Below are 11,515 nucleotides of genomic sequence, written 5' to 3' on the forward strand. Positions count from 1 at the left end.
GGGTGTAAAAAGGCCTGTCCATCTCAGTCCAATTTGGGATAACTCTGAGAGGCCATTCTAGCACAAGAACTCCCTATGATGTCACCCGAGGCTCACATTTGGCATGCATCCCATTTTATACATCCATATATATTATCATAGAAATTAAAAATATTCTTTGTTTTCAAACAATATGCACTGACATAAAAATATCACAGCATAGTAATAAATGTTAGAAATCAATATCGAAGACTATAGGTACAGCTTGATACCAATTTTGACATTATTTGGGGGATTGTTTCTTAACAGCATATATACAGGGCTATGTGTATATTCACACACACATACCTATAAATACTCACACAAAGGAAAAGACTGGGAGAAAAGATATCAACATGTTACCAGTGGATATTTCTGAATGCTAGAATTGCAGATCCTTCTAAACATCTTTAACACCTTTTCTGACTAAAAAAAAGTAACAGACAGGTACGCGGTTATTAAAGAAAGAAACTTGCAGAAGAGAAACCACCTCTCTCACATTCCAGATGCCCAGATCCCTCTCCAGAGGAACCATTTTTACAGATTTCTTAGGTCTGACTCCAGAAATACTCCGTACCTATATATTAGCATGGGGGTTTATAATCTCCCTTTTATACTTTCTTATTTCTTATACAGGTAAGAGCATACTGTTAACATTGTCCTACATCTTCCTTTTCCCCTAACAACTGGACTTGGGATGATTTATCTCTATATATCTACAGTTGGCTCTTGAATATAACACAGGTTTGAACTGTGTGGGTCCACTCACGTGTGGATTTTTTTACAGTTCAGCACTATAAATGTATTTCTCTTTTTTATGATTTTCTTTTTTTTATGGAATTAACTCAACTTTTAATTGATTCTGAAGTTGTTTTCTGCTATTAAAAATCAGAAAAAAAATAAAATGGATTTAACCTAAACAGAAGAAATGCAGGACTAATGTGGAGCAGTAGCAGCAGTTCTTCGGTTAACTCATTAAAACAAGGTCAAACATTTTCAGTCAAATGTTATTAAAAAAAAAAAAAGGGCAGCAGATCACCATTACAATTCAAGAACCTAATCTAAATATGCACTCGACAATAAAGCACATCTGAGTATGGAGTGAAAAAAGTTTTCCAAAAAAAACATCCATCATATCCTCTCTAAATATCCAAATAATCACTTCTGCAGGCCTTTTGTTGAGTGGAATCATAAAGAACTGAAGATTTATTGCTGTGAAAATAAGTCTGTAGTACAGTAGAATGGATCTTGGGTATTAAGCATAATCAGCTGAATCAAGTGAAGAAGTTCAAGATCTAAGAAGGAATTTGTATGTGAAAGTCTACAAGCCAGTTGACCCAAGAGCAACTGAGAGATCTAACGTGTTCAGTGAGACCAGACATTATGTTAAATCTTCATTCTGTGAAAGCAATTAAAAATTACAATTCCAACAACCAAAAAACAAATGAAAAATTGAAGAAAGCGATTACAACTATGTTCAAAGAGACATTTTTTTTTTTTTGGCTCAATGTCAGCACCCCAAGGGGAAAAAAAAGCATCCATGACTATCACAGATGAAAATGAATGTCACTGCAATCAGTTATTTTTCCCCACTGAGGTAAAATCTATATAGAAACTTGATACTGTACTATAACAAATTGTACTTCTCATAGTTCTGTTCTAATTTCCTTTAAACCCTGTTTAATATAGTTTCTTCTTAAATCGTAAAAATGTTGTTTTCCTGGTTCTGAAACTGGTTCCAGTTCTTTTTCACTTATTTTTATATCAATATTTAATATACTGGTTACCAGATCTAATCAGAAAAAAAATCTTGGAAATCTCTTCATTAGGATCGCACGTTCAGCAGCAGTTACTGAGGTGCAAGCAAACCTACGAGGGGCAGCTCCGGAAAGCACATTGTGTTGATTGCATCATTGTCGGAATATTCTTCACCATGATTCTTGATGACTCTTGTGACTCTTTCAATCTTGTAAACATCAGTGTGCACAGTCTCGCTACTATGTAGTTTCACGTCCTTTGGACAAGAAGGCTGGTTCACAGCTAGTGAAAAGCGAGAGGAGTCCAAGTTTTAATGGCTGATAAACCTTACATCCCCGGAGGAGGAAAGCACTTTTCCTTTTTTGCTACTTAAGAATGTGGCAGAAATGTATGCTGAGGTAGCCCAGTCAATCTTTTTTTTTTCTTTTCTTTCTTCCTTTTTCCGTTTTCTCTTTCTTTCTTTCTTTCTTTCTTTTTTTTGTAAATTTGGTCTCAGAATATTTCTGGAAGGGTGACATTTCAAAGAAGCCACTGCTGGGACAGGCTTCCATTGCAGTCTCTTATGCTGGGCACCTGGCTATCCTCTTCTGTGGCTTCATCCAGGCACTGATTACTGTTCACATGCTGCAGGGTTAATTTCACTGGATCATACTCCCAAAGTTGGTTGCCTTTTAGGTGGTGGCATTTGAGCATTGTGACTGGGCCATTAAGTTTAGAGACATCCAAGCAAAGCTCATCTGTTCTAATTTCTTTGTAGGCAGTGTAAGAGAAAACCTGGTTACCTCCCATACCATGACAGTGAAAAATTCCAACTTTTTCATTCTCTTTTCTGGCCATGTTATCTAGACACAGATTTGTTTCCACATTTCGTATCTCTCCCAAAGAGAAATAGTGACGTGGAATCTGGGAATCAGGATAAATATTCTCTAGGTACCAGGAGAAAGGTTTGCATTGTAGTTTGTGTCTTAAACCAAGTCTTGATGATAGATCTCCATAATCTACCTTTGTAACACCTGGAGAAATTATATAGAAGAAATTCTTGAACTCCTCCATCCACACTTCTGCAAGTCGTCTGTTATTTTCATTGATAATCTGTCCTGTGCCTCCTGGAAACGTGTAAGGTGTGGCTTTCCGAAACACGTGTCCAACATGTGAGCAGGTGACAATCTCTAAAAGTCCCTCCACATTGCCAGATCCTAAAGGAAATTTCTAGGTTTTCTCCTCCCCAAATATCCATTCCGGCATCGTATGTTCCAATTTCCTGAAAGTAATCTCTGTCTATTGAAAAAAGGCCTCCTGCCATTGTAGGTGTTCTGACAGGAAGAGTCCCATCACCTTTCCTTCGGTCCATCTCTCTTTGGGGAACTGGATACCAGCGGAAATTAAGCTTCCAGTTGAAGCCACCACAGGTCGTATCAGAGCCTGCCATGTACTCAAAAGTAGCATCACTGATCACATCAGTGATAGGACAGACCACTGTTTTCCTGTCATGTTTGATTCTGGCTAAGAGAGGCTCCAGCCATCCCACTGTACATTCACAGTGAGCATCTAAGAAGGTGATCACTTGGCCTTTAGACACAGCAGCTCCTTTTAATCTAGCTCTGATCAAGCCAGAACGTTGTTCCATTCGAATTACATGAACTGGTACTTTTAATGTTTTCACGGAACTCTCCAGAGGTCTTTTTAAAAAGTCTTTCACTGGCATCATCTACTAGAACAATTTCTTCTAGCATGTGTCTTGGTGAGCGATTAATGACACTATGGACAGTTCGCAGAAGTGTGCTCCAAGCCTCGGCGTGGAAAACAATCACCACACTGGTTGTAGGAAGATTATCTGGATACACCTTTGTTTTACACCCTTCTAACCTGACATCTGGTAAAGATCTGTTGAGTGCCATCATCTCACTCGCCATTAAACTGAACTGATTGATTTTAAACATCTCTTTCATCTTTTCTTGATCCTCTTTAGGAATGACGACTGGTTTCCCCATTTCTCCAGGACCTTCATGAGGCTTTTGTATTGGCTCTAGAACATCCCCAGCAGGAAGTCCTCGCTCCTTTTTCTCGTCACATTTGTTGCATTCACTGAAGTAACGCAGCAGGAACATATCCAAGAGTACCCAAATCAAGGAGGTGGCTAGGCCCACCTTGCAATATGCAAATTTTCTCATGGCACTTAAGTCAAATGCAAAATTTTAAAATATATATATATATATATATACACACAAAGGTCATGAAAATTATTCCAATCCAGTTTCATCAGAAATCACGTTCATAACCCCAAAGTGGTTTTTCAAATGAATTCATATCCCAAATCCACATGTCCCGCATTTCCTCGCTCCGCACGCGGCGGCGGCGGCGGCGCTGGCGGGAGCTCCCCGGGGCCGGCCCGGGCGGTCGCAGCGCGGTCCCGCGGGCCGCAGCGCGAGCGCTACTCTCGGGCCGCCGTCCGCCGCGCCGCCTCCTCGGCCACTGCCCGCGGCTGCCCATGATTTCCTTAATAACATTTTCTTTAGCTTACCTTACTGTAAGAATACAGTTTATAATATATAGAGAATACACAATATGTGTTACGTTCACATGATCAGTCAGGCTTCCAGTTGGCAGCCGGCTATGCATAGTTAAGTTAGGGAGAGTCAAAATTGACATATGAATTTTTGACAGCAGGGGAGGTCATACGCCCAACCCCTATGTTGTTCAAGGGTCAACTGTACTCTCTTCCTAACGGCTGAAGAGAATTTCATTGTATGGATGTACCATGTAGACATTTAGGTTGTTTTTAGTCTTTTACTGTCATAACATTATTATAGATCCACCTTTTCAAGCACGGGGGGTACACTTGGCGGGGTAAATAGAATTGCTGGATCAAAAGTTACATGTAATTTAAATGTGTCATTATTTTTAACTGCCCTTCAAGGAGAGAGTACCAATTTATAGTCACAAGCTACAAAAGCAAAACAAAACAAAACTGGATAAAAAACTAAAAATGCATCAGATTTCATTTTTCCTGAAAACGGAACCATATGATATAGAAAACAAAAACACTAAAAGAGACTACACAAAAATGTTCACAGTAGATTTCTCAAGGTAATAGAATTACAGGTGATTTTTATTTTCTTCTCTTTCTGTGCCTTTTCCAAATTTTCTAAAGCAAACAGACTATTATAATAAAAAAGAAAATAAACGTGTCTTAAAAAACAAATATTGAGTGTTTATACATTTTGATGTCTTCATTTCTAGAAACGGCATAATGTTGCATTTTGTATTTTACCTCCAAGGGTTCAAAATAATTGAATTTATTATAACATATCAAAAATAAGATGACTTATTAAAACACTAATATTAAAATTTAACTTAACGAAAGAGTTATTAAAATAATTATATCTAATTTTCACTACTGAAAATATTCTTTTAACGTAGGGCTAAAGCACCCCTACCTGGGGAACTTCTAAAGGAGGAAAAAAAAACAAACGATGAGAGATGTGCCTGACCCTCCAAGTTCCCCTTTCAATATCCACCTGCCTGTACTTCCTTAGTAAGAGGACCTCAATTTTTACAAGGTACCAATCTGTCCTGTGAGAAATTCTCCCCTCCCACATGTTCCTACACCTAGGGGTAGGGCCACATGCCTAGTTCTGGCCAATGACATGTATGTTGAAGTTTACCCGATAGGGTTTCCTGAAAAGCTATTGCTCTAACAGAATTAGACAAGTGCCTTTTGTCAGGGTCCCTTTCTTTTCTGCCCTCCTGGAGTACAGTGGCTCAAATGAACTAACAAAACAGTTCCCTGGCACAAACCTATTCTTACTCTGAGAAGCAAGCTATGGGACCTCTCAATCAATTCACAACTAAGTTACAAGTCAAAAGGCTTAGGCATCAAAATGAAAAAAGCAAGTCCAACTGGAAGTGAAGAAGGATATACACATGGCTGTGTTAAAATATATGTAAGAATTTGGTATCTAAGTGATGTTTCAAGCCCATGGGGGTTATAGACCATCACTAGATGGTGCAGGGACAAAAACAGCTACTTTATATCAAACAAAATAATAAGGATAGATAAAATGGTCTAAGCAATAGAAGCCAAAATCATAGAAGTGCCAAAAGAAAATGTAATACCAGTTGAAAACCTCTTTTAAAGCATTATCTAAAAGCCACAAGCCATGAAGTTAAACTTTCAGATTTGGCAATGTAAACATTCAGAATGAAAGGTATCATGACAGTGATCCGAAGGGGCACGTGCACCTGAATGTTTATAGCAGCAATGTCCACAATAGCCAAACTATGGAAAGAATCTAGATGTCAATCAACAAATGAATGCATAAAGAAGATGTGGTACATATATACAATGGAATACTATGCAGCCATCAAAAGAAATGAAATCTTGCCATTTGTGACGCCGTGGATGGAACTAGAGAGTACTATGCTTAGCGAAATAAGTCAAACGGAGAAAGGCAGCAACTATCATATGATCTCCCTGAAAATGAGGAAGTCGAGAAGCAACATGGGGGGTTTGGGGGGGTAGGAAAAGAATAAATGAAACAAGATGGGACCGGGAGGGAGACAACCCACAAGAGACTCTTAATCTCACAAAACAAACTGAGGGTTGCCAGGCAGAGGGCGGTAGGGAGAGGGTGGCTGGGTTATGGACACTGGGGAGGGTATGTGCTCTGGTGAGTGCTGTGAAGTGTGTAAACCTGGCGATTCACAGACCTGTACCCTTGGGGCTAACAGTACATTATATGTCAATTAAAAAATAAAAAAGAAATGTATCATGAAATGTTTGGTACAAGCGAAACTCAAAGATAAACAGTTTGGGACAAAATATTGCACCCAGTACAGAGGCAAAGGACCACCATCCTATATATACAAAGTTCTTACAAATCAATAAAAGGGGAACCTGAGTGGCTCAGCCTTTGGCTCAGGTCATGATCCCACGGTCCTGGGATCCAGCCTTACTTCGGGCTCCCTGCTCTAGGGGAAACCTGCTTCTCCCTCTCCCTCTGCCTGTCACTCTGCCTACTTGCCCCCTCTCTCTCTCTCTCTCTCTCTCTCTCTCTCTCAGCTACTCCCCTTGCTTGTGTCATTCTTTGCTTCAAAATGCCCCCTGACGTTGCTCCCACCTCAGGTCCCTAACATCTCCTTCTCCCTCACTCTGGCCTCGTCCTTCCCGGAACAAGTCAGCCCAGCTCTCTCCACGGAGGCCTTCCTCTCCCCCTTTCCCCCTGCCAGGGACACTGTGCCCACAGACATGCACTGGGCTCACTCCCTCACCTCTTGCAAAGCTCTCCCCACCTTTGTCCTCAGGGGGCCTTCCCTGGCCATCCCAGCTCAGATGACAGCCCCTTCCAGCCCTCCTACAGCATCCAGCACCCCCTGACACACCAGATTCCTTGCCTCTCTGTTTTCTGGCTGCTTCTCTCCCCGGAAGAAAGGCTCGCTAACTGCTCCACCCCGGTCTGTTTGGGTCCCATCCAGAACTGCAGGAGAACCGTGCCTCCGGCAACTGAGCAGGCATTCAACAGAGAACGTGGAGTCACTGCATTCATCTGAGGGGAGATGAGAGCTCATGAGGGTTGGGGAGAACCTAGGAGGAAGCAAGACTGAAGAGGGAGGACGGAGCAGCCGTGCAGACACAGAAGGAACGTTTGCGTCCACCTCCAGTGGCAACAAGAAGCCACGACCCTAGGCAGGGTATGAATGAATGGGGCTTCCACAAATCTCTGGATTCCGGGGGAGATGTCCTTGGGGGAGGTAGGAACACCAGGAAGCTCACCGATCACACTAGCACCATGGCTCAGACCACAAATGACCATAGATCGGGCTGAGAGGGCAGAAGGAGAGGTGGAGAAAAGGAGGTAGATCCCAGAAATATTTAGCAGATAAAATCACAGGTCTGCGTGAATGATCGCAGAAGAGGGAAAGGAAGTAAAAGCAGAGTTCCAAGATAACTCTTCCCTTTTGCACGTGGGAGAAGGACACAGCGGTCCCATTCACAGAGTTCGGAGGGGGTGGTGGTGAAAGGGATCTCCAGTATAGTTTTGGAAAGACTGGATTTGGGATAACTCTGAGACATCCAAATGCAGATCACCAGTCCGCAGCAGGAAACCCAGGGTACCGTGGGAGGATCACGAAAAGCAAAGAGAGTCCTACCACACAGTGCAGGCTCCACCTTGGAGCTGATGGGGAATCAAAAGCTTTCCAGTAACACAGTAACAAGAGAAGATGTGGGATTCCAAAAAGATCACCCTGGCCGGAGCAGGGGCATGTGGCTGGGAGAGGGAGCTGGACAAGAAGCAGGTAGGATGAGGAGGACGTGTTGCAACAGAGCAGGTAGGAGAAGGGACCTGAGCCAGGGGTGTGGCCACACGGAAGGAAAAGGGAACAGACTTGCCCTTTGTCACCAGTGCGGCTCCCACACGGATCCTGGGGATGGTCGAAAAACCAGAGCACGTCACCTGCCCGACTTGGAACCCCTCGGTCCTCCCGCATTTCACTCTCTGACAGCCTCTCCAGAACGCTCTCTTGATACCCGCTCCCTCACACAACGTCAAGTGCCGCTGACACAGCCCTGGGCTTCAGTGTCCAGGCTAGTTTCCCCTGTCTGGCAAACACCTGTTTGTCTTTTGAAGACATCCCTCCTCCACTGGGCAAGAAGAGCAGTGCTGACATCGAGGAGGTGGCCTGGCACCATGAGCAAGGCTGCACAGCTGGTAGGAGCAGGCCCGGCGGATAGAGAGAGGCCATGTGGTTCTACTGTTTAACAGAAAGGACCTTGCAGAACAGCAGCACGAGGTGACCTGGCCGTGGGGAAGAAGGGAGACAAAATAGGCCCACTTCCTCTCTTGTCCAAACACACAAAACCAGGTTGTCACGCCCACCACAAAATACCAATCGTCCTCTTTCCTGGCTCATACTACTGAGCACCTTCCTTCTGAATGACACTGTTCATCACACTACTCACACCTCCTTCTAGAAAAGATTGATAGAGCTAGCTAATCCCCAGAACTATCTCGCCTCCTGTCTGCACTCAGTCCAGAGCACACCCCTGCTTCCTTGAACACTCCCAAAAACATCCGCCCAAAGCCCAAATCCTTTACGTTCTTTCAAACACCCCTTTCTCACTGATCAGCCCCACAGTTCCCAATATGTGGGTTCTCCCCCACGATGAGTAACGAACCCACTGTGTTTAAGGACAGGTGTGCTCCCAGTGGCCTCTGGGGAGGACGCTGACCACTGCCACGGGAGGAAAGGATGGTTCCCTTTCTCGGAGGGATGTTCATGGAGTTCCAATCTGAAGGTTCCCATCTTCTCTGTGAAGCTCGACCCATCCCAATGCCCATGTTACACAGAGAATGAAAGAGGAGGGCGGCATCCATCACAGGGTTGAGGAGAGTGGGAAAAGTCTGCTGGAAGGATTCTGGAGAGTGGGAAAGGGAGCTGCCCAGAGAACCACAGAATGGGGGAGCTCCATGAGGGCACAGGTGAGGCTGGTTCGCAGGAACTCATAGTCATTCCGAGCTGCCCTGCTGTGTGATTCCCACCATCAGGATTCAAGGTGAACATGGATGCTTTGGTTCCCCCAGGGTTTGGGCTTTACTCGGACAAAAGGCAAGGGCGGTAGAAGCATTGCCAGGACAACCGCTGAATCATGGGCTGGGAACTTCAAGCTCAGCTGAGAGATCAGAGCATCAAGGGAGAATAAAGGACAGAAAAATCCAAGGAGGTCCTCGGGAAGAGCACGCAGATAGCAGAGCAGAAATGACAGAAGGAACACGCTGGAAAGAAGAGATCGGGGCTGAAAGGAGCCGCACTGCTCACGTGCGAGGTGGTGCAGCATCAGGGTGGAAATCCAGGGCACCATGCTGGGAGTGGTGCCAGAAGTGATCACGCCAAAGTAGGCGTTTGAGAAAATGAGTTTGAGAAAATGAGTGCCCTGTGTGGAAGCTGGGTCCTCCATGTGCACATGGACGCCACCTAGGCCTGTAGCAGGAGACATAGTGGAAGACTGTGGGCCCAGCACCCAAGTCTTCCATGAATTGGTTTAATAACTATGGGGGGTTGGGAGAAAACAGTAATGATGAGGAGGCCAGAATGCTCTCCCTAGGGACCACAGATCTCAAAGAAATGGCATGGGGGCAAAGAAGAAGGAGGACACCAATCTTGAACCCCCCAGACCTCAAAAAATGCAGGGTATGAGGGCACAGAGAACACCCTATGGGTCATCAAGAATGGATGTCCCCCCCAGAAGGATCGAAGCAAAGAGTAGGATGAAATGGCTACGGAGAGGTTGAGGAAACAGAGGTGGCTGGTGATTATGGACTTCTAATTTCCCAGGACACGGGAGGGGTTGGGGGTAGGGGGTCACAGGAAAAAAAAAGAGGGAATAGCCTTAGGGAAATAGCAGGATGGGGAAGATAAGGAGAGGGGAGATGAGGAAAATGGAATGGAATTATTAGAATATAATAACATATAAACCCAATATGTCCAATGAGAAGTGTTCTAACTGTAGGATGGTAGGAATGAGAGCACTAGTTCATCATGAAGGTGACATGGTGGCGACACTAACTACCCATCTTGAGCACCTGCTCTGTGCCAGGCACTCGGGGGAGCCCCTTACATTTCATCTTCCTAGCGGCCATCTCAGACAGTTCACAGCACTGTTAGTCCCAGGGGGGCTCTGTACTGAAGGAGGTAACACACCAAACCTGCAGCACCCTAGGTCTCCTCGGAGGCTAACTGGCTTTCTTAGCATTATTTTAGGGATTTTTCGCCATAGTCTATTGAGGCAGGAACCAGCGTGATCCACAGCGAGGACAGAGTCGGTAACTTCACCCCAACGACCTTCAGATGGAGGGAAGTCAAGGGGCGCACAGATGGCCCAGTTGCTTGAGCATCTGACTGTTCATTTTGGCTCAGGTCATGATCTGAGGGTCACAAGATCAAGCCCCACGTTGGGCTCCATACTCAGTGTGGATTTTCCCTGAGAGTCTTTCCCCCTCCCTCTCCCTCTGACCCTCCCCCGTCACGGGCATGACGTCAATCTCTTAAAGAAAGAATACAATCAGAAAAAAAAAAGGAGGGAAATCACAAGTAGTAATAATAATTTGTGGAAGGCTTCACTCTGTGCTAGATCCTGTGCTGACTGCCGTGGATCTATTTCTCATTTAATCCTTACATCCCAAAGGCCGGTTACCATTCTTTTCCCCATTCCAAAGAGAGGACTGGGGCAGAAAGGGATCTCTGTCCATGATTCATGCAAGGAATCCCTATGCTACCAATAACATGACTTTCTGACAAGGTTTAAGAATTTAACACACCACAGTGAAGGTGCAGATCACGAAATCAAGGAACTTGAAGGACAGAGCCCTGCAAAATGGTTTCAAACATTAACTTGTGGATTCTCCCAATCTTCTTGCATGTGGTTCCAATGAAGGAAAGCCCAGTGCCAAAAAAGCTGTCATGAAACACAACCACATGACAAACATACCTGGTCTTTACGGCCCGGGACCTATCCCAGAAGATTCTGACTCAGTGAGTCTAGAGGAGGATCTCAGAATCCTCCTCTTTTTTCTTTAAAAAGCCCCACAGGCTCTGCTGATCTGCCCTTTGGCCTGGGTACGACTACCTTAGAGTCTCTGCATTTCCAAACCCAAACTTCCCGAACTACTAGGGGTAGCTGTCTGCAGACACAGGGGGGGCATTGGAAACTGAGGCAGAGAGGAACAGAGAAATTGTAAAC

The 11,515-nt window shown here is 44.5% G+C and overlaps 1 pseudogene; it reads right to left on the reverse strand.

Annotated features, from left to right (window-relative positions):
• Positions 1 to 2,248: 2,248 nt before the first annotated feature.
• LOC116863522 lies at positions 2,249 to 4,148 on the reverse strand (annotated as a pseudogene).
• Between the last annotated feature and the right edge of the window lie 7,367 nt (positions 4,149 to 11,515).

The sequence above is a fragment of the Lontra canadensis genome, unplaced genomic scaffold (assembly GCF_010015895.1).
Source record: "Lontra canadensis isolate GAN:19392208 unplaced genomic scaffold, GSC_riverotter_1.0 scaffold1448, whole genome shotgun sequence".
In the NCBI taxonomy this organism is placed as follows: Eukaryota; Metazoa; Chordata; class Mammalia; order Carnivora; family Mustelidae; genus Lontra; species Lontra canadensis.